Source organism: Oryctolagus cuniculus, chromosome 6 (genome assembly GCF_051225735.1).
Source record: "Oryctolagus cuniculus isolate XC-2025 breed Fujian yellow rabbit chromosome 6, ASM5122573v1, whole genome shotgun sequence".
In the NCBI taxonomy this organism is placed as follows: Eukaryota; Metazoa; Chordata; class Mammalia; order Lagomorpha; family Leporidae; genus Oryctolagus; species Oryctolagus cuniculus.
The window spans coordinates 5,923,972-5,942,730 of NC_142872.1; the positions used below are offsets into that span (position 1 = coordinate 5,923,972).

Sequence of the window (18,759 nt, forward strand, 5' to 3'; positions counted from 1 at the left end):
TATCACTTGGGCCTCTGCACCCATGTGGGAGGCGCAGATGAAGCTCCTGGCTCCTGGCTTTGGCCAGGCCCAGTCCTGGAAGTTGTGGCCTTTGGGGAGTGAATGAGCAGATGGAAGATTGTCTCCCTCTCTCTCTCTAACTCTGCCTTTCAAATAAATAACTAAATGAATGCATCTTTTTTTTAAAGTATTGATTTTATCTAGGTATGTAATTTTTTAGTTTTATTTATTTATTATTTATAAATTTATTTGACAGAGTTAGACAGAGAGAGAGAGACAGAGAGAAGGGCCTTCCTTCCATTAGTTCACCCCCCAAATGGCCGCCACGGCCAGAACTATGCTGATCTGGAGCCAGGAGCCAGGTGCTTCTCCTGGTCTCCCATGTGGGTACAGGGGCCAAGCACTTGGGCCATCCTCCACTGCACTCCCGGGCCACAGCAGAGAGCTGGCCTGGAAGAGGAGCAGCCAGGACTAGAACCCGGCACCCATATAGGATGCCTGCGCCGCAGGTGGAGGATTAGCCAAGTGAGCCGTGGCGCTGGCCCTAATTTAGTTTTTTAAATATATTTATTGTATTTATTTGAAGGCAGAATGAGAGAGAGAGGGAGAAACAGAGAGAAAGACAGATCTTCCATTTGCTTGTTCACTCTCCAAATGACCATGATGGCTGGGACTGGACCAGGCTGAAGCCAGGAGCTTGGAACTCTACATGGGTCTCCTGTGTGGGTCGCAGGGACCCAAGGACTTGGGCCATCTTCTGTTGCCTTCCCAGGCACATCAGCAGGAGCTGGACCAGAGGTGGAGCAGCTGGGACTTGAACAGGCGCTCTGATATGAGATGCTGGCCTGACAGGGAGGCAGCGGTGTGACTGGCTGTGCCACTGTGCCGGCCCCAAGGCCATATTTTTTAGTACAAAACTGGTGCTTTTTCCTTAGTTTTGAAGGTACCTTTCTTAACCGATGTGTAATGCTGTGGTTGGATGCTTCATCTTAGGGCATCCGTAGCTGTTTGTATAAAAGTAGGGAAGTTATTTTAAAGTCTGTCCTCAGGGTAGAGTTGAGATCTGCACCATGACTGCTCACTGCATTGTGTTTTACTAATCTTTACAAAACTTGTTTACAAAACATCTAAGTAAATTTGTGCAGAATTGATCATCTCTAGCTCCCCCCCCCCCCCCCCGTTAAAAGATTTGTTTATTTATTTGAAAAGTAGAGTCACAGAGAGGAAGAGAGGTCTTCCATCCGCTGGTTCACTCCCCACGTGGCTGGAGCTGGGCCAGTCTGAAGCCAGCAGCCAGGAGCTTCTTCCAGGCCTCCTACACGGGTGCAGGGCCCCACCTCCTAGACTCTGCAATTGGATCGAGTCCCAGTAACTGAGGATTTGCTGTCTGCCTGTTTTTGGATCCAAGGCCTGTCCAGACCAGAGCCCTAGGCCTGGCGCCATCCACTCTCCATCAGTCCTGGTGAAGGTGGTCATGTTTACCTGGGTTTTGGGTCTCTGTTTCTGAAGGCTCCATGTCACAGGAAGCTGACATGAGGTGAACTGTGTGCTTCTCTTGTTCGCCTCTCTTCTGTTACAGGGAGGTCTCGGCCGTGAACCTGGCACAGGGGAGGAACACAGATCTTTCCTCGCTAACAGTCACATTGAGCACCAGGCCGGCGTCGTGGGGGTCTGTAGCTTATCACCCACTGCTTAGTAAGCTCTCAGGGCCCCAGCGCTCCGTGTGGCTCCATGGGGTTCTCGGTGGCCAGCAAGGCTGAGAGCTGGCCACTCTGCTACTGCCTGGGCCTGTGCGACGGTGAGAGATGGGCGTGCTCTTTCCCATCTCCTGACAAGCACACCTGAAGCTCTGGAGTCTTGGAGGGACAGCAGTATCCTTGGTTTGCTCCTGCGATGGTTGCTTGCTGGCAGCCCCCGGGTGGCCTCAGGCTGCTCCCCAGAGAGAACAGAGCTGTGACTCCAGGGCGACGATACTCAGTTCTCTCCTGTCTCCAGGCAGGCGAGGGAACTGGAGGCTGAGCTCACCACCCACGGCCAATGGTGTAAGGTAGGCTCCATAAGAACCCCCGTGATGGGGTGGGGTGGGGGCTCCCTGGGATGTGGCACTGGACAGGGCTGTGGACGCCCTGTCCCTTCCCACACGCCTGCCTCTCGTGTGTCTCCCGTCGGGCTCTTCTTCCCAACCTCAGTGACATGCTTCCTCTGGAGGCCAGCTGAGCATTTTCTGAGGTCTGTGATCCGCTCAGCAAACCGGCTGAGCCTGGAGGAGGGGCTGTGTGACATCCCCCAGCCCCCCATGGTAGCCGGCCACTCAGAAACAGGTAGACAACCCAGCACTTGTAAGTGGCGTCAGAAGTGGGGAGCCGGTTCCTTACTGAGCCCTCCACCATGGGGTCCCACTCTGTCTCTGGGGCACAGGGAGAGTGGAACCCCAGGACACCTGGCCGGTGCCCCGGAGCCCTCCCTGGCGTGTGGGGAAACGCCCCCCTCCCCGTGTCAGGTGTCAGGGCCCTGGGGGACGTGTGAGGAGGGTGGGGAAAGCCCCTCCCGCAGCAGCAGGGCTGGGCCTGGGCTCGGCTGGCACCGGGACCGCACTTTTCTCCGCAGGTCTCTGCTAAACATGTCTCCCCAGTTTGACACAGATGTGGGGGTCATGCCGGAGCCGTGCCCAGCTGGGCCAAGGGGGAGTTCTGTGGGTGGCTCAGACACTCGTCCCTGTTAGGTGGCAGCAGATCTTCACCTCTCCCGGAAGGAGGCCACGCGTGTGTCCACACAGCCCCTGACCACAGAGCTGCCCAGGGAAGCGTGCCCTGCCCCCACCAGCAGGGGAAGCTGTCAGTCCCTGGGGACCGGCACCGGAGCCGGAAGGCCCTCCCAGCTCCAAAGCATGGGCTGTCTTGGGGGTTTGGAAGCAACTCGCTGGGTCAGACACCACAGAAAATCTCTGTGATTAGATTTAATTAGTTAATTAGAGAGAGATGAGAGCAAGCTCCTGTTCTCTGGTTCGCTCCCTAAATGGCTGCAACAGGTGGCCCTGGGCCAGGTGGAGGCTGGGAGGTGGGCACTCAGCCCAAGTCTCTAATGTGGGTGGGGGCCCCGAGTCCCTGAGCCTGCTGCCTCGGTGGAACCGCGACTCACGCCCAGGCACTCGATGTGGGGTGTGGGCGTCTTAACCACCAAGCCCAGCGCACCCTGTAAGCTTGTGTTCTGTATCCTGCTCTTCAGCCTCCCGGGTCGGCACCAAGCCTGGGATGTGTGCAGAGGAAGAGCCCGGGCCTCTCCAGCCTCCTCTGCCGTTTGTTGGGAGAACACTTCCCTTCCTCACTCGTAAAACAAAGTCTGCCCGCCTTTCACTGGGGGTCAATGTAGTCTGTGAATGTGGGCGTGTGTGTGTGTGCACACACGTGCACATGTGTGCCTGTGTGTGCATGTGTGCCTGTGTGTGTTAGGTGGAATCGCTGGCACCAGCAGACGGTCATGTCTTTGACCAGAAAAGCTGCCCGGCTGTGGGTTTACACCTCCCACAGGGCACAGTGGCCGGGACAGTGAGCCATGGGGCACTTGCAAAAGACAGATCTGCATCTTCAAACCAAACTCCATGCTGAGTTGGCAGGCGTCCCCAGCCCAAAGTTACAGAAGTAAAACACGCCCGTTACAGTGGGGGAACTCCCCGGCGTCCACTGTGGTGAGTGGGTAAACCAAGCACAGCGCCCGATACAGGCATGAACAGGGACAGAATTCCAGGATGGCTACAACACAGGGAAACCTTGAGAACACTGTGCTGATCGAAGGAAGCCAGGCACAGAGGGGCCCGGAACCCTCATACATGTGGAGGCAGAAAAATCAGTGGGTGCCAGGGGCTGGGGTTGGGGAGGAGCATGTGGCGTTACTGCCCAGCGGGCCCTGCCTTTCTACCGGAGCTGGCAGGAAAGCTCTGGATGTGAGTGGCACTGATGGTCGCAGTGTTGCCGGGGTCCTCAATGCCATGGAACTGTATGCTTAAAAGGTGTAAAGTGACATGCCGTGCTATGTTCTACTACAATACAAAGTGGAAAAAGTCTCCAAATATCCCGAATAAATACGTTCAGTGGTGACTAAACCAGAGGGTGGCGGGGTACCCAGGGGTTTTGCTGGATGATAAACTTTGTTGGTGCTGTCCTGTCCCACTCCTGTGTTGGAACGCGGTAGGGCTTGTGGTCCTGGCTGAGCTGGATGGGGCGATGGCCTCCAGGCATCCCAAGGTGATCCAGCCTTGGAGGGGAGGGCTAAGTGGATTCTCTGACCAAGTGCAGGGGCCTGCTCTCAATGCGTGTTTTCCTGGAACAGTTTGCGTGGACTACAAGGTTCAGCGCAGGCTGCCCTGTGGACAAGCCAGGGAGAGAGCCGGCCAGTGGGCAGGAAGGGAGAGGCAGGCTGGGCGCGGGCAGGCAGGCAGACGCCACTCTGGCAGAGCGAGGACGGAAGGCTAACAGCACGAAGACGGCTTTGAACGAGGACGTGGGAGCGCATGTGGCTGGACTGGGTCGCGCAGTGGCTCCTGTGTGGCACTGTCTGCCTGCAGGAAGACACAAGCGACGGAGCAGTGAGCTTGGAGCCGTGAAGCTCTCTGCTTGGAGTCGTCCCTTTTCACTGGTGGCTCTGTGCACACAGACAGACAGACAGACAGCAGCTGTCTTCTTCGCTAGCAGGCAGTGCTTTGGCCACTGTCACCGTGTAGCATCCAGCAGGCACGGAAGCATTAGTTTTCTTTCCTTTCCTTTCCTTTCCTTTGCTTTGCTTTGCTTTTCTTCCGTCAGGCAGAGTTAGAGAGAGACAGAGAGAAAGGTCTTCCTTTTCCATTGGTTCACTCCCCAAATGGCTGCTATGGCTGGCGCACTGCGGCCGGCGCACCGTGCTGATCCGATGGCAGGAGCCAGGTGCTTCTCCTGGTCTCCCATGGGGTGCAGGGCCCAAGCACTTGGGCCATCCTCCACTGCACTCCCGGGCCACAGCAGAGAGCTGGCCTGAAAGAGAGGCAACCGGGACAGAATCCGGCGCTCCGACCGGGACTAGAACCCCATGTGCCAGCGCTGCTAGGTGGAGGATTAGCCTATTGAGCCACGGCGCCAGCCTAAGCATTGGTTTTCAACTGGCCTTTCATCAAACAGTGGGTTTTATTCTGGATTCTTTCTCATAGGTAACACACAAACATGCCCACTCCTCAAAATCCCAACTTCGGGGCTGGCGAGTGTGGTGCAGCAAGTTCAGCTGCCGCTTGCAGCACTGGTGTCCCATCTGGGCTCTGGTTCGAGCCCCGGCTGCTCCACTTCCCATCCAGCTCCCTGCTGCCGTGCCTGGGAAGGCAGTGGGAGATGGCCCAGGTGCTCAGCCCCCACCCCATCCACACGGGGAGACCTAGATGGAGTTCCAGGCTCCTGGTCTTGGCCTGACCCAGCCCTGGCCACTGTGGCATTTGAGGAGTGAACCAAAGAATGGCTGGAGCACACAGAGTGAAATGAAAACTGTTTCTCTCACTGCCCGCCCGACATCCCACTCCTTTAACAGAGAGGCCATGGCCTCGGCTGTCAGTCTGTTTTTGCACGTCGTCCTCTCATATTTGCAGACTTACCCGTAAATATAGAAGAATTAAAATTTTTACAGCAGTTGGATCAAGCTGTGTCTTTTTGTGAAACCCACTTTTGTTGGAGTTTTTGAAAGCAATGAAATGATTGACGGGAAGGAGACTGAGAGCAGACCTAACAACAGCCACACGCCTCAGCTGCCTGGCTTGGGTGTTGATTTATTTTTTCTTATTTTTAAAAAAAAATTTATTTTATTTGGCCAGCACTGTGGTGCAGCGGGTTAAAGCCCTGGCCTGAAGTGCCAGCATCCTATACGGGTGCCGGTTCTAGTCCCAGCAGCTCCTCTTCCGATCCAGCTCTCTGCTGTGGCCTGGGAAAGCAGTAGAAGATGGCCCAGGTGCTTGGGCCCCTGCACCCACATGGGAGACCCAGAAGAAGCTCCTGGCTCCTGGCTTTGGATTGGCGCAGCTTCCGCTGTTGTGGCCAATTGGGGAATGAACCAGTGGACGGAAAACCTCTCTCTTTCTCTCTGTCTCTGTCTGTCTCTACCTCTCTCTGTAACTCTTTTAAATAAATAAAATAAATCTTTTACAAAATTATTTTATTTACTTGAAAAGCAGAGTTAGAAATAAGGAGAGACAGATCTTCCATCTGCTGGTTGACTCCCCAGATACCGGCAACGGCCAGGGCTGGGCCAGGTCAAAGCCAGGAGCCAGGAGCTTCATCTGAGTCTCCCACGTGGGTGCAGGGCCCAAGCACTTGGCCCATCCTCTGCTGCTTTCTCAGGCTCATCTGCAGGGAGCTGGATTGGAAATGGAGCCACCAGGACTTGAACTGGCGCCCATATGGGATGCTGGCACTGCAGATGGTGGGCTAATCCACTGCACCACAGTGTGGCCCCATTACTTAAAGGAACAAAACTCCGCGAGGTCATTTCTAGGCTCTGCCTCGGAAAAAGGGTGAAAGTTTACGTGCTCGATAAAGTAATAAGAAACGTTCAGCACGCTGCACGTAAAGCGTCGCCACTTCAGTCACATCTTAGGCTTCCAAAACGTGCAGGCGACTTCCTTGTTCTGTCTGCTGGATGGCTTCAGAAACGAGCACCTCCGTGTGCGTGCACGGTTTTGCTTTTCCTTCATGCCCTGTTCACTGGAGTGAGGAATCAGTTGAAGTAATTATCCAGACCAGAGCATGCATGATGGTAAAGGCAGATATTTTGAAGCTATAAAACCTGGAGAAAATTAAATCAGGCACAGAATTCTTCTTCAAGTCATCGCCCTCAAGTTAGCACGCGGCTCGGGGATGGTGGAGTGGCTGACGCAGAGGGAGGGGCGTTCCGGCTGAGCGAGTGCCCAGTTCCCGCAACACAGCTGAAGCACACGCTGAGCTCTGAGGCATTTGTGTTTGAGCTGCACGTGCACAGGGCAGTCTCCAGCGTGGCGACCGCAGCCGCTCTCCGATCTCCCACCCTCTGCCCTGGACGTCCCCCCAGCCTCAAGCCCGGGGAACCCCCCCACCCCGGCTCTGCGTCTCCCTGGATCTCATCTTCTTCAGAGTTCACAAGGGCTGCACAGGCTGAGGAAGGAGACTCAGATGGTTTGGGGCCTTGGCCTAGAATAGGTTAATTAGTTCATCTGAGAGCGAGCGAGCGAGCGAGCGAATGCTGCTGCCTGCTGGTTCGATCCCCAGACGCCTGCAGCGGGCAGAACGGGGTGGGGCCACAGCTGGGAGAGGAGATTCTAACCCAGGTCTCCCACGTGCCGGGGGGTCTCCGTTACCTACTGCCTGCCAGTGTGCACTTGAGCGAGACACTGGAATCAGGAGCGGAACCTGGGCTCTGATGTGGGATGCAGATGTCCGGCCAGTGACATAACTGCGTGGCCAGCACCCACCCTGAAGCCTCGGTTCTTAGAGCTGAATTTTCCGTGGAAGAATCCTCTGTGCTTGGCAGAACACAAGTGTCGACAGCCAGTGAGTGGTAACTCTCTCACCTTCCCTTCTCCTACTTCCTGTGATCCAGCCCAGGTGCTTTCTGATTTATAGTGCCCCCCCCCCCTTTTTTGACAGGTAGAGTAGACAGTGAGATAGAGACAGAGAGAAAGGTCTTCCTTTTCCGTAGGTTCACCCCGCAAATGGCCACTACGGCCGGCATGCTGCACCGATCCGAAGCCAGGAGCCAGGTGCTTCTCCTGGTCTCCCATGGGGTGCAGGGCCCAAGCACCTGGGCCATCCTCCACTGCACTCCCTGGCCACAGCAGAGAGCTGGACTGGAAGAGGGGCAACCGGGACAGAATCCGGCGCCCCGACCGGGACTAGAACCCGGTGTGCCGGTGCCGCAGGCGGAGGATTAGCCCAGTGAGCCGCGGCGCCGGCCAGCCTATAGTGCCCCCTTTTTTAGAACAAATGCTGGTTGCTAACAATGAGTGTGGTTATTTTCAGTCACTTTCTGGATAGACCTTATCGACCGACATTTACTAAATGCCTCCGTTGCGTGAACAGCTCGGCAGTTTTTTCCCCAGTTCTTGATGAGGTTGTGGCAGGAGATAGGATTTCACGACTTGCTTTTTTTGTTTGTTTTTGTCCTTCAGCCAAATCACCTGACATGGGGAGCTGTCTCTTGATGAGCTGCTTGAACCGCCAGGGTTGAGGCGGCTGACTGGAAGGCAGAGCAGGTGAAACAAGCAGCCCTGTTAGAGGGCCGCGCGTGTGGGGTCCTGCAGCTTCCAGAACGCGTCTGCTGGCTCTCGGGTGTGTGAGCTTCTGCCAAGGGGTCAAGGGAGACAGCCAGGCCAGATGGGGGGCCGGGGACGGAGGCCACATTGAACCTGCGGACTCTGAAAGCACTTGACTACCTACTGGTCTCTCTCTTCTCTCTCTTCTCTTTCTTTTCTTTCTCTCTCTTTCTTTTCTCTCTCTCTCTTTCTTTTCTCTCTCTCTCCTTTCTCTTTCTTTCTCACTTTCTCTCTCTCTTTCTTTCTTCCTTTCTTTTTTCAGTATTTATGTATTTGAGAGGCAGGGCATGAGAGAGAGACAGAGACAAAGACAAAGAGTGAGGGAAGGAGGGAGGGGGAGAGAGAGAGAGAGAGATCCTCCTCCATCCACTGGTTCACTCCACAAATGGTGATGAAGGCCAAGGTTGGGCCAGGCTGAAGTCAGGAGCCAGGCTCTCCATCCAGGTCTCCTGGGCGGCAGGGGCCGAGTGCTTGGGTGATAATCTGCTGCCTTTCCAGGGAGCTGGGTGGGAATCAGAGCAGCTGGGACTCAGACTGGCACTCTGATATGGGATGTGGGCATCCGAGAGGCTTAACCCACTGTGCACAGCACGGGCCCCTGCCGCCGCATTTGCTAACGAGGTTGCTGCTTTTAAGGATGTGCAGTGAGACGCCCAGCCTGTCTCCCAGCACGAGGTGGCTGCCTTCCCAGTGCTCTGTGTCTCCTGTGCTGGTCCCTCGTCATCACTGTCTACCCCTTCCTCACCTCTTCTGCTCCTTTGTCCTGGTAGGATGCACTCAGCTACTGCAGCTGGGCTGGGACATGCAGGCCAGGGAGTGCAGCGAGCTGTCTGCCCAGAGCTACTGAAGGAGGGCTCAGGGCTCTTCCACCTGGGTTCCCTGAGGTCAGCACTGGCCAGGGAGACCCGGGCACTGCCGTGAGATTCAGGGGCCACACAAGCTGCTAACAGTTGGGTCAAATGCACGTGCCTTCAGGTCTGGCAGTGCTATTTCTGAGAAATTACTCTTTAAAAAAATTTCAAAGGAGGGTTAGAGAGAGGGAGAGATGAGAGAGACTTCCATCTGCCGGTTCATTCCCCAGAGGCCACAATGGCCAGGGCTGGGTCTAGCCGAAGCCAGGAGGCAGGAGCTTCTTCCAGGTCTTTCACGTGGGTGCAGGGACCCAAGCACCTGGACTGTCCTCTGCTGTTTTCCCAGGTGCATTAGCAGAGAGCTGGATCAGAAGTGGAGCAGCAGGGACTCAAACTGGCGCCCATGTGGGATGCCAGCGTCTCAGGCCATGGCTTTACCTGCTCTGCCACAGCGCCGATCACATAAGTTATCTTTTGGATGTGGAATGACACAATACAAGGATATTCGTTGCTATATTTTTGTGTAATTAAAAAGATTGGTGGCAGGCCAACAGGGGATTGATGAAATTGATTGTTTACCTTTATACCAAGGAATATTGCATAGCTATTTGAAAGGAAGAGGAAGGTCTCCCGTCCTAGTGAGAAGACATCACATCAACCGAGAAAAGCAAGGCTCTGGGTATCGGAGTGTGTAGGTAACGTGCAGTCTGGTTTACAACAACAAAACGGAGGTGTGGAGGAATGATGAGATACAAAAACGAGAAGAACCAAACCCATCCGCCCCACCCTCAGCCTGGACGCGAGGAGCAGAGCCCACAGCTTGCCATGGAAACTGGTCTCTGCTCTGCCCTAGCCCTGTCTCCCGGGTCTGCCCTGCCCACCCGAATGGTCTGACTGTGCCACAGGAATTCCCCCAAAGACTCCCAACCCTTCCCTCTGAAGGATCCACATTTGTGCCCACGTTTTCTTGGCCTCGAAGTCCTCACCTTGAGTGTCCCCTGGTCCTGGGCGGCCGCACTGTGCTACCTTCGGTTCCCCACTTGCAGTTCTTGGGAACGGAGCCCCACCACCTGCCCTGGGAGCCCCGCAAAGCTTGGCGGTGCGGTGCTGTCGTTGGCCTGGCAAGCAGCGGTCCTGGCTTTGTCTTCATCACCAGCAGGCTTGTTGGTGATACCTGGGGAGCCAGCTTTCGGTTTAACAATTCGTGGTTATCTGGTGAGGTGTTTGTGCGTTAGGGAGCCAGAAAGGCTACGAACCTGGAGGTGGAGAAAAGGCATAGTTAATTTACCTTTTTATTTTTCTCCTTTGAAGATTTTTTTTTATATTGTTGTGCCAATGAATGTGTTATCTATTAAAAGGTAAATGAAATAAAAGTTGTCGCTCCCCCTCTTCGTGGAGGAACGACACAAGACCCTGCGTTGTTCTTTTGTCTGCTCGGCCCTCCCTGGGTTTGCTGCTGGTTCTTCCCGGGTTGGCTACCGACCCTTCCACCTCTGTGGAAGGGCGGTTCCCCCTGCCACTTTCCCCACTTCCGCGGGGGAGCGGCACACCGCCGGCCGGCTCTCTCGGGGGCTGCACAGGTGTTATTCGGATAGATGTTCCTGGTGCATGTTGTCTCTCTCCTCCTTTATAGTCCTCTTCCGCCAATCCCAACTCTGCTGCCCACACGCCGAGTACGCTGCTCTCCTCCAATCAGGAGCAGGATCAGCTCCTGCAGGTCATCACTCAAGTTGGCAAGAGGCAGCTGCGTAGTTGTTACTCCCTTCTCAGCGCCATATTGTGGGAGAGCAGATGCATAGAATAAGTCTTAATTCCAGTAACAGTCTAGTCTGAGTTGCTCCCCACAAAAGTAAAAGCTGTTTTTAATAAATACAGGAATAAAGTAAAATCGGGGTTAATTCCTAAGTCACCAAGCTGCCTGTGAGTGCCGTGGTTCTGTTGGAGCTCCGCAGTGTCTAAGATGTTCCCGTGGCTGGTGCGTTGCTGGATGCCCGCTCTGTTGACCTCCCTGTTAGGGTGGGAGCATGGGTCAGGGCTGGAAACAGTTTATCCAGATCCAGCTGTTTCACAATGTCATTTTCAACGTGACGACTCTTACACAGACTTGTGCTTTTAATCGGACGACCGATGACTTGCAGCACCATTCTGCTCCTGCTCGTTGACGCCGTTTGTATCAGAAGAATCCCGCACTTTTGGAAGGTGGTCATGACTGCTGTGACTTGTCCCCAGAAGCCCCCAGGTGATCCAGACAGAACCGTGGTAGCGCTGGGGACTGGGCTCTCAGGGCTTCCGTGGCTGGGGCCAGAGGGTTGTGTGCCTAAGCAACTGGCCCACGAAGAGGAAACAGAAGTTTGTAACAAGCAGCGGGAACGACTAGCCCGGCTCACTACGGTGTGTTTCATCTCCTGTTTTTCCCTCCTCATTGTTGGGAGGGAGAGGAGGAAAGAAGCCAGCCGTGGTGCCGGTGGGCTGTGCTGCGGGGAGGCAGGTGGGAACGTGAAGCCTCGGGCGTCTGCCTCTCAGCGGGTGCAGAGAGCCGAGATGGCGGCAGATCCCTGGAATCACCCCAGGTTGCTGGTGTTCAATTCTCAAGGATCCACACCCTCTGGGAGCAGCTTTCCACTTCTCTAAACCTGTAACCTGAAAGGATCCCTGTTCAAGTACTGCAGAATGAACTTCCGTTAGTGTGATAATACCATCTGCTCAGCCATTCCCGGCCAGGCGCTGCAGCACGTGCCCCGGTGATTTGGGTGGAAATAGGGTGAGCCTTCAGGAGTCCAGGCATCGTTAGGCATGGTTCTGATAGCCCTCGTAGGGATTTCTGGGTGTCTAAAGACCGCAGGAACACTCTCTTTTTGAGTGTAGTCTTTTATCCTTCACAGCTGAAGTTCTGTTCACTGTGCATGTATGAACGTCTGCAGAAAGCCACGTGTTTGATGAATAAGTTGGATGACTCCTGCTGATCCCAGGGTCTGTTGCGGCCTTGTGAGCCCCTCGGCCGCCCTGCTTTGGGCTTGTGAGGTGCCTCTTCCTGCCTTGTGCCAGCTGATGTCTGCAGCTCGGGACATGAACGGACAGCGGGGTTTCTCCCAGTGCTGTGAGTCTGGCACCATCCTGGCAGAGCCCAGCTCCCGTGTCCTTGTCCCCAGGGCCCAGCGGCTCCTTCCCCATGGGAGGGAGGGATGTGGAATTTGCCTGCAATTTTGGTCTTTTTCTTCATGCTCTGGTGTGGCTGTAAAAAAACCAATCTCCTCTAAGTTCATGTATTTATCCACTGAACGTAACGGGTACGGAGGCCGGGAAGCCGCTGCCATTGCAGAGTGAAAGGCGGTCAGTCAGAGGCTCAGGGGGTCTGGCACCCCGTCCCCTCTCTCATTTCCTCAGGGACCAGGAGCACAAGTGTGGGGCTGGGCGGGCAGCGGGGAGGGCTGCCCCGGGAAACCTGGGAGCCCTGGCTTAAAATCATTTAATTTCATAGATGATTCTGAGTATGTTTGGTTTCCAGGGCTCGCTCTGTTGGTGTTGAAGGTTTTGAGTGCACTTCCTCTCTTGTGCACAGCCATGTCCACTTTCTATAGCTGGAAGTATTTCACCTCCTGATTGCTTTTCCTAAGATCAGCTTCCAAGCACACTGTCTGCTGCGAGCCCTGAAGCCTTTGTTCTCGGGATTTACTCCCAGGCATCCGTCCTTGTGCGCTGGAAGGGACGGAGCCAGCAGGGAGCTCGCTCTGTTTGTGGGAAGACAGAGGTGGACCTGGCTCTGTGCTTGGCTGCTGTGTGGCCTCAGACAAGTGCCAGTGTCTCTATGCCTTGGCTTCCTCTATCGTGCGGTACGGAGCACGGAGCTGTCACGTGTGCTCCATGGCACACACGGTGGAGGGCGCTCGGTGACGTGTGCCACAGGGAAGCTCAGTCCGCGATGACAGGTGCACGCGTTTTCCCTCTTCTGGCTGCGATGAGGAAAAACAGTCTACAAGAAGTCACATCACGAGAAATACAAAGGTTACTCTGTCATTATTTTCCTTCCAAAGATTTATTTATTTGAAAGGCAGAGTCACACACACACACACACACACACACACAGAGAGAGAGAGAGAGAGAGAGAGAGAGAGAGATCTTCCATTCACTGGCTCATTCCCAACGGCCGCAGTGACCGGCCAGGAGCCAGGAGCTCCATGTAAGTCTCCCACGTGGGTACAGGGCTCAGGCACTTTATCATCTGCCGCCTCCCGGGTGTGTCTGCCGCCTCCCGGGTGTGTCAGCAGGGAGCTGGATCGTAAACGGAGCAGCGGGGACTTGAGCCGGCGCTCTGACGGGGGATGCTGGTGTCATCAGCAGAGACTTCACCTAGGCGGGCCCCTCTGTCATTGTTGTGAACTGGCACGTCGTAGTGATACACATTTATGGAATCTAATATGTGTTAGGATGCAGCATGGACTGAAGAACAAAGCAAGCTGGCTAACATGTCATCACCTCACTCACTGGGGAAGTCACTCTCAGCAACCCGGTAGACGCTGCGGTTCACTGTGTCACCACACACTGAGGGAGTTCTCCGAACTTCTTCATTCTTCCACGGGAGCCTCTGTGCTCTGATGCTCCCCACCCCCAGCCCCGCCCCGGCACCCTGCCCCTGCTGCTGTGGGTCTGGCTCCGTGGGAGGCCACCTTCAGCGAGCTCCTGTGGTCCTTGGAGACGTTACCCTTGGCCATCCTCACTCCCGATGGCTGCAGAGCCGCCCTGGTTGGGGTGAGGGAGTGGGGAGCGGCTCTCCGGGGCTGAGCAGTGCCCGGCCAGGGGGGACGGCCATGGAGCTGCCCGGGGCTCCTCTGCAGAGCTGCTGGCTGGGCAGCGCGGCGTCGGGTGGACAGGCCCTTCCTGCACCTGTGCTGTGGACGTGGGATGTGGCCGAACGCAAACAGGTGGGGGAAATGGAGGCTCCTGGGAGAGAATCCGAGGCCGTGGGGCCTGGCTCGGGCTCCCTCTCCCCTCCACGTGTGCTAAGTGCGCCAATGAGTGTGGGAGTAAACGGATCCCGATACTCGTGCTTCGCGGCCCTGGACGCCCGCTTGGCAGCCGGGGGCGGTGATGCAGATCCGCTGGGCAGTGAAATCACTGAGCCGGCGAACAAGAGTAAGACCCCACGGGAGCGCTGCGAGGGCCCTGGGGTCGGCGTGAGGTGCAGGCAGGAGGGCGTCGTCTGCTCTCGAGGAGGCGAGTAGAGCAGGGGTGGAGCAGACAGGCTGAGCACGAGGCGGCCGAGGACCTGCTGGAGGTGACGCGGCTCCGAGCAGAGCAGCCACAGGGACTTGGGGGAGAGGGGCTGCAGCTCCAGCCCAGCGGGCAGGGCCTGTGTCGGGCCTGGGTCGGGCCTGGGAGCCCACCCACAGTTTAATAGACAAAGCAGGGGATGCCGCGTCCCCACCGCTGGTCCCTCCAGCCTAACAGGGGAGGCAGGGCAGCCTCCGGGACTGAGACCACTTGGGAAGCAGTGGTGTGGAACTGAGCGAGCGGTTCTGAGCCCGGTGCCGGGCCGGAGGCTCAGGTGCTGCTCTCACAGTTTGAGCTAAGTCTCGTGGCTCCTCTGGGCCTCTCTTCAGTATTCTACTTCTATTTATTTTAAAAATTGGTTAATCCTGCTGATGTGCCTGGGTAGGCAGTGGAAGATGGCCCATGTGCTTGGGCCCTGCCACCCACACGGGAGGCCAGGATGGAGTCTGGGCTGCTGGCTTCCACCTGGTTGAGTTCTGGCCATCTGGGGAGTGAACCAGCAGATGGAAGATCTCTGTCTCTGCTTCTCCCTCTCTGTTTCTCTGCCTTTCAAATAAATAAATAAACCTTAAAAATAATTAATTTGAGTGGGGGGAAGCGCTTACCCACTGGCTGGTTCACTCTCCAGGCGCCAGCAATGTCCCCTGGCGGGGGCTGATGCTGGGAGCCGAGAACTGAGGCTTGGTCTCCTGTGGGGTGGCAGGGACTGGCCAGGGCCTGCAGAAGCAGGAGGCTGGGTCGGGAGGCAGAGCCGGCATCCGACCCGGGCACCCTGGACTGTCTCTCGCCATCCTTAAAGTGCGTGGGTTGGGTTAGGGGATCTGCCAGTCCCTTGTCGTGTTGACACCGATGGTTGTCTTAACTTCCTCGCTGGGAACATATGGAAAACCCAAATGAAGGGAATCTGAATGAGGCTGGTCGGAATTTGGAAACTATGTTTTCCTGCAGCGCGGGCCGCGTGGGAGGAGACGCGGCGTCCTCTTGCGCTGCTGGCGTTAGGTGTCTCTCTGAGCTAGAACACTTATTTCCATGCCTTGCAAATGTCTCCCCGGTATTTCCTCCCCCTCATTCTGCAGTTGGGAAGGGGCCTTTCTCACCTCAAAGACTTCTGCTGTTGAAAAGGTAGCACACGTTACACGAAGCCTGCTGGGGCCCGGAGGTGGCGCTGGCTGCTCATCCAGACACAGCGCGTCAGCCGCGGTAGAACAGAAACTGGAATTTTTGTAGAAGAATGAGTCCAGGGGGTGGAGGTTCGGCACTGCGGCTCACTAGGCTAATCCTCCGCCTGCGGCGCCGGCACCCCGGGTTCTAGTCCCGGTCGGGGTGCTGGATTCTGTCCCGGTTGCCCCTCTTCCAGGCCAGCTCTCTGCTGTGGCCCGGGAGTGCAGTGGAGGATGGCTCAAGTGCTTGGGCCCTGCACCCCATGGGAGACCAGGAGAAGCACCTGGCTCCTGGCTTCGGATCGGCACAGCGCACCGGCCATAGCAGTCATTTGGGGGGTGAACCAATGGAAAAGGAAGACCTTTCTCTCTGTCTCTCTCTCTCACTGTCCACTCTGCCTGTCAAAAAAAAAAAAAAAAAAAAAAAAAGCCACTGGAGAAGCCTGCGTCCCACATCAGACTGCTGGGGTTTGGGGTTTGGGGTTTGGGTCCTGGTTCGGCTTCTGACTCCAGCTTCCTACAGATGCACAGCCTGGGAGGCAGCAGGTGCTGGTTCCAGTGCTTGGATTTCCCCCCGCCCCCGCCACCCATGTGGGAGACCTGCACTGAGTTCCTGGCTTCTGGGCCTTGGGGGCCTGAGCCAGTAGCAGATGGAAGCCCTTGCATGCTCATTGTGCCTCTCAGGTGAGTGAAAGACAAGAAAGGCCGAACGCAGAGTGCTCTCCAGCAGTGGCATAAAGGGCTGTGTCTGCGCAGAATCCGAGACCTGTGTGTGTGCTGCGACTTCTGATCTTGGTACACAAACGGAAGGCTGAGAGATGAGACTGCCTGCTGGAGTGCCTGGCCCAGCGGCTGCAGCGTGAAGCGGGTGTGAACCTTGGATAGTGAGGGCTCTTCCCCTGCAGTTCAGATGGGAGAGGCAGAGGCTGCCTTTGGTTCACCCTTTTTCCCCGTGGTCTTCTGCAGTTCTTCCGGCTGGAGGATGGTGGCGCTGCTGCCCCGTCCTCGCTTCTCCCTGGCTTGGACAGTTCAGTGCCTCCGTGTCTCAGGCTCATTGGTAGCCTGTGCACTGGAATTAAGAAGGAAGTGGCCCCCGGCACCAGGGCTCCCACACAGGCTGATGAGAAGACCCGCAGCGCCTTCCTGGCTCACAGGTACCGGTGCCGCGGGGTAGCAGGTGCGCTGGCTGTACCCTGTCCCTTTGACTGGGCCGTGTCTCTGGGCTCAGCTGAGCCTGGAGGTGGCTGCTTCTAACAGACATGGGGCTAGCCTGGGCCTCTCCAACTCGCTCCAGAAAGCTCTCCGACCTGTCGCAGAGCACCTCAGGTTAGAGAACACCTGGGCTCCCTCTGGCAGAAAACCACGGGGAAGTAGGGCTTTTCAAGGAGTGGGGTGGGGGGCATGGTGTCTGTCCCCCCAGATCTGGGGGTGCCAAAGACAGACACTGCTATGTACCTCTACCCCTTGCCTGCCCACCAGGAACCAGCTCTCCCCTCCTTCTGGGGTTTGGGGGAGGGGGGAAGTACTCCTTGGGGGGGTGCCCAGAGCCGTCACTTCTCTCCGGAAGAGCAGGACAGGTGGCAGTGGCAGCAGCGGGTCCAGCGGCACCCGGGCCCTGTGTCCTTCCCGATCACCTTTCTCGGCCATCTTCGGAGGGTGTCAGCTTCAGCCAACAGCCCTGGCCGGCCCCTCCTGGTGCGCCGGTCTGTGAGACGCCACCGTCCGCTGTGTGTGTTTCTGGATCGAGGATGTGAGTGTAGTTAGAGAACTGGAATAATAGTGATACGAGTGAGAAACTGGGAGAGCGCAGAAGGCCGGCCCTCCTGCTCCTTCTAGCCACAGGCGCCGTGGCCTGCCTGGCTGTAGGGAGCAGAGAGAAGAAAACACGAAAAAGACAGGCGGGGAAGAAGTGTGCTGCTTTCACACGCAGGCGGCTGTTGGGGGATGTCCCCTGGGAGTCCTGGCAGGCTGCCTCTTGTCCAGGAAGGTGTTCCCCTGGGGACGCGAGGGAACGTGCCTGTGTCTTGGCCTGCACCTCTCACCCAGCAAGCGCAGAGCAGGGCCTGCCAGGTGCCCTTCCCCTCTGACAGGAGGCCTGGGGCTTTGTCTGCGAGGCTGGCTGGAGTCTTTGTGTAGCACGGGGCTCCTGAAAGCCGTGGGCCAGCACACTGCTTCTGGAACCATGGCGCGGAGAACCAAGGGCGTCCCTTGCTTCTTGTGCCCCCACCAGGCTGCTGACCGCGTTCTGTGCGTCTTCCAGGCCCTGCGTGCAACAGGGGCCCTGGGGCACAGGACTGCGGCCAGAGAGGTCTTCCACGGGGGTGCCAGGCTCTCCGAGGCCGAGGAAACAGCCACGCGGAGCTGTGACAACGCCGACAAGATCGTGACCATCTGGGTTGCTGGATGTTGCCTGGTGCACACTGTACTCGGAAGACTGAACAAAACAGAAGGAAACCAGCCCTCTCCACCGGCTTCTCGCAGGCCGGCGAGGCCGTGGTCACTCGCTTCCCGCTTTCAGATTTGAGACCGAGACTCCGAAAAGCCGAAGTCCTCGGAGAAGGTCACACCAACGACCAGCTGGTTAGTCTGCGAGGGGCTTCAAAAGGTTTGCAGAAAACAGAATTACAAGACATTCATTTTGGTGCAAAAACATTTGAAATCCATGCATAATTTTTCATAACAGGCGTTTTTCATTAACTTTTTGAATAATGCTTATATGCATGGATTTTAGAATTTTTTTTGCACCAAAACAAGCTTACCTCTGAATTCCACTGTCCATGAACCTTTGGCGGTACCCTGGTGTTGCAGAAAATGCCGACCCAGTGTTGTCTTCTGCAGGGCACTGCCCTCCCTCTGCCCTGGTTCATCTGCAACGGGGCCCGGGGCTGCGTTTTCCGCCAGCGTTGGTAGTGTGCTCTGGAGTGGACCCTCAGAGGGAACTGGAGTGAGCCTGGCAATTGTGGGCGCCGATTTCGGGCTTCTACATGTGTGCACGGCACGACAGTCAATGCCCCGTCTCCCTTTTATAACCTTTCCATGCCCGTGCCCTCTCTGCTCCTCCTCTTCCTCTCCCTGTTCCGCTTTTGCTCCTGCCCTTTTTCTTTGTCTTTCTGTAAGATCAGGGGGACTCTTTGCAACCCACCTGTGTGGGGTTCAGAACCCACCAGGGACCCACTGTGCGGGTGGT

The 18,759-nt window shown here is 56.4% G+C and overlaps 1 long non-coding RNA gene across 3 annotated transcripts; it reads right to left on the bottom strand.

Moving 5' to 3' along the window:
* Nucleotides 1-3,591: 3,591 nt before the first annotated feature.
* LOC149125990 (uncharacterized) lies at nucleotides 3,592-12,393 on the bottom strand. 3 transcript variants are annotated; one of them, XR_016235037.1, is made up of 3 exons: nucleotides 10,557-12,389; nucleotides 10,131-10,400; nucleotides 3,592-4,555 (listed from the first exon to the last, which is right to left on the bottom strand). It is a non-coding gene; the product is annotated as an uncharacterized LOC149125990 (long non-coding RNA). The 3 variants fall into 3 exon arrangements; XR_016235039.1 differs by lacking the exon at nucleotides 3,592-4,555 and adding an exon at nucleotides 6,179-6,792 and having other exon boundaries at nucleotides 10,557-12,393; XR_016235038.1 differs by lacking the exon at nucleotides 3,592-4,555 and adding an exon at nucleotides 9,687-9,851 and having other exon boundaries at nucleotides 10,557-12,393.
* Between the last annotated feature and the right edge of the window lie 6,366 nt (nucleotides 12,394-18,759).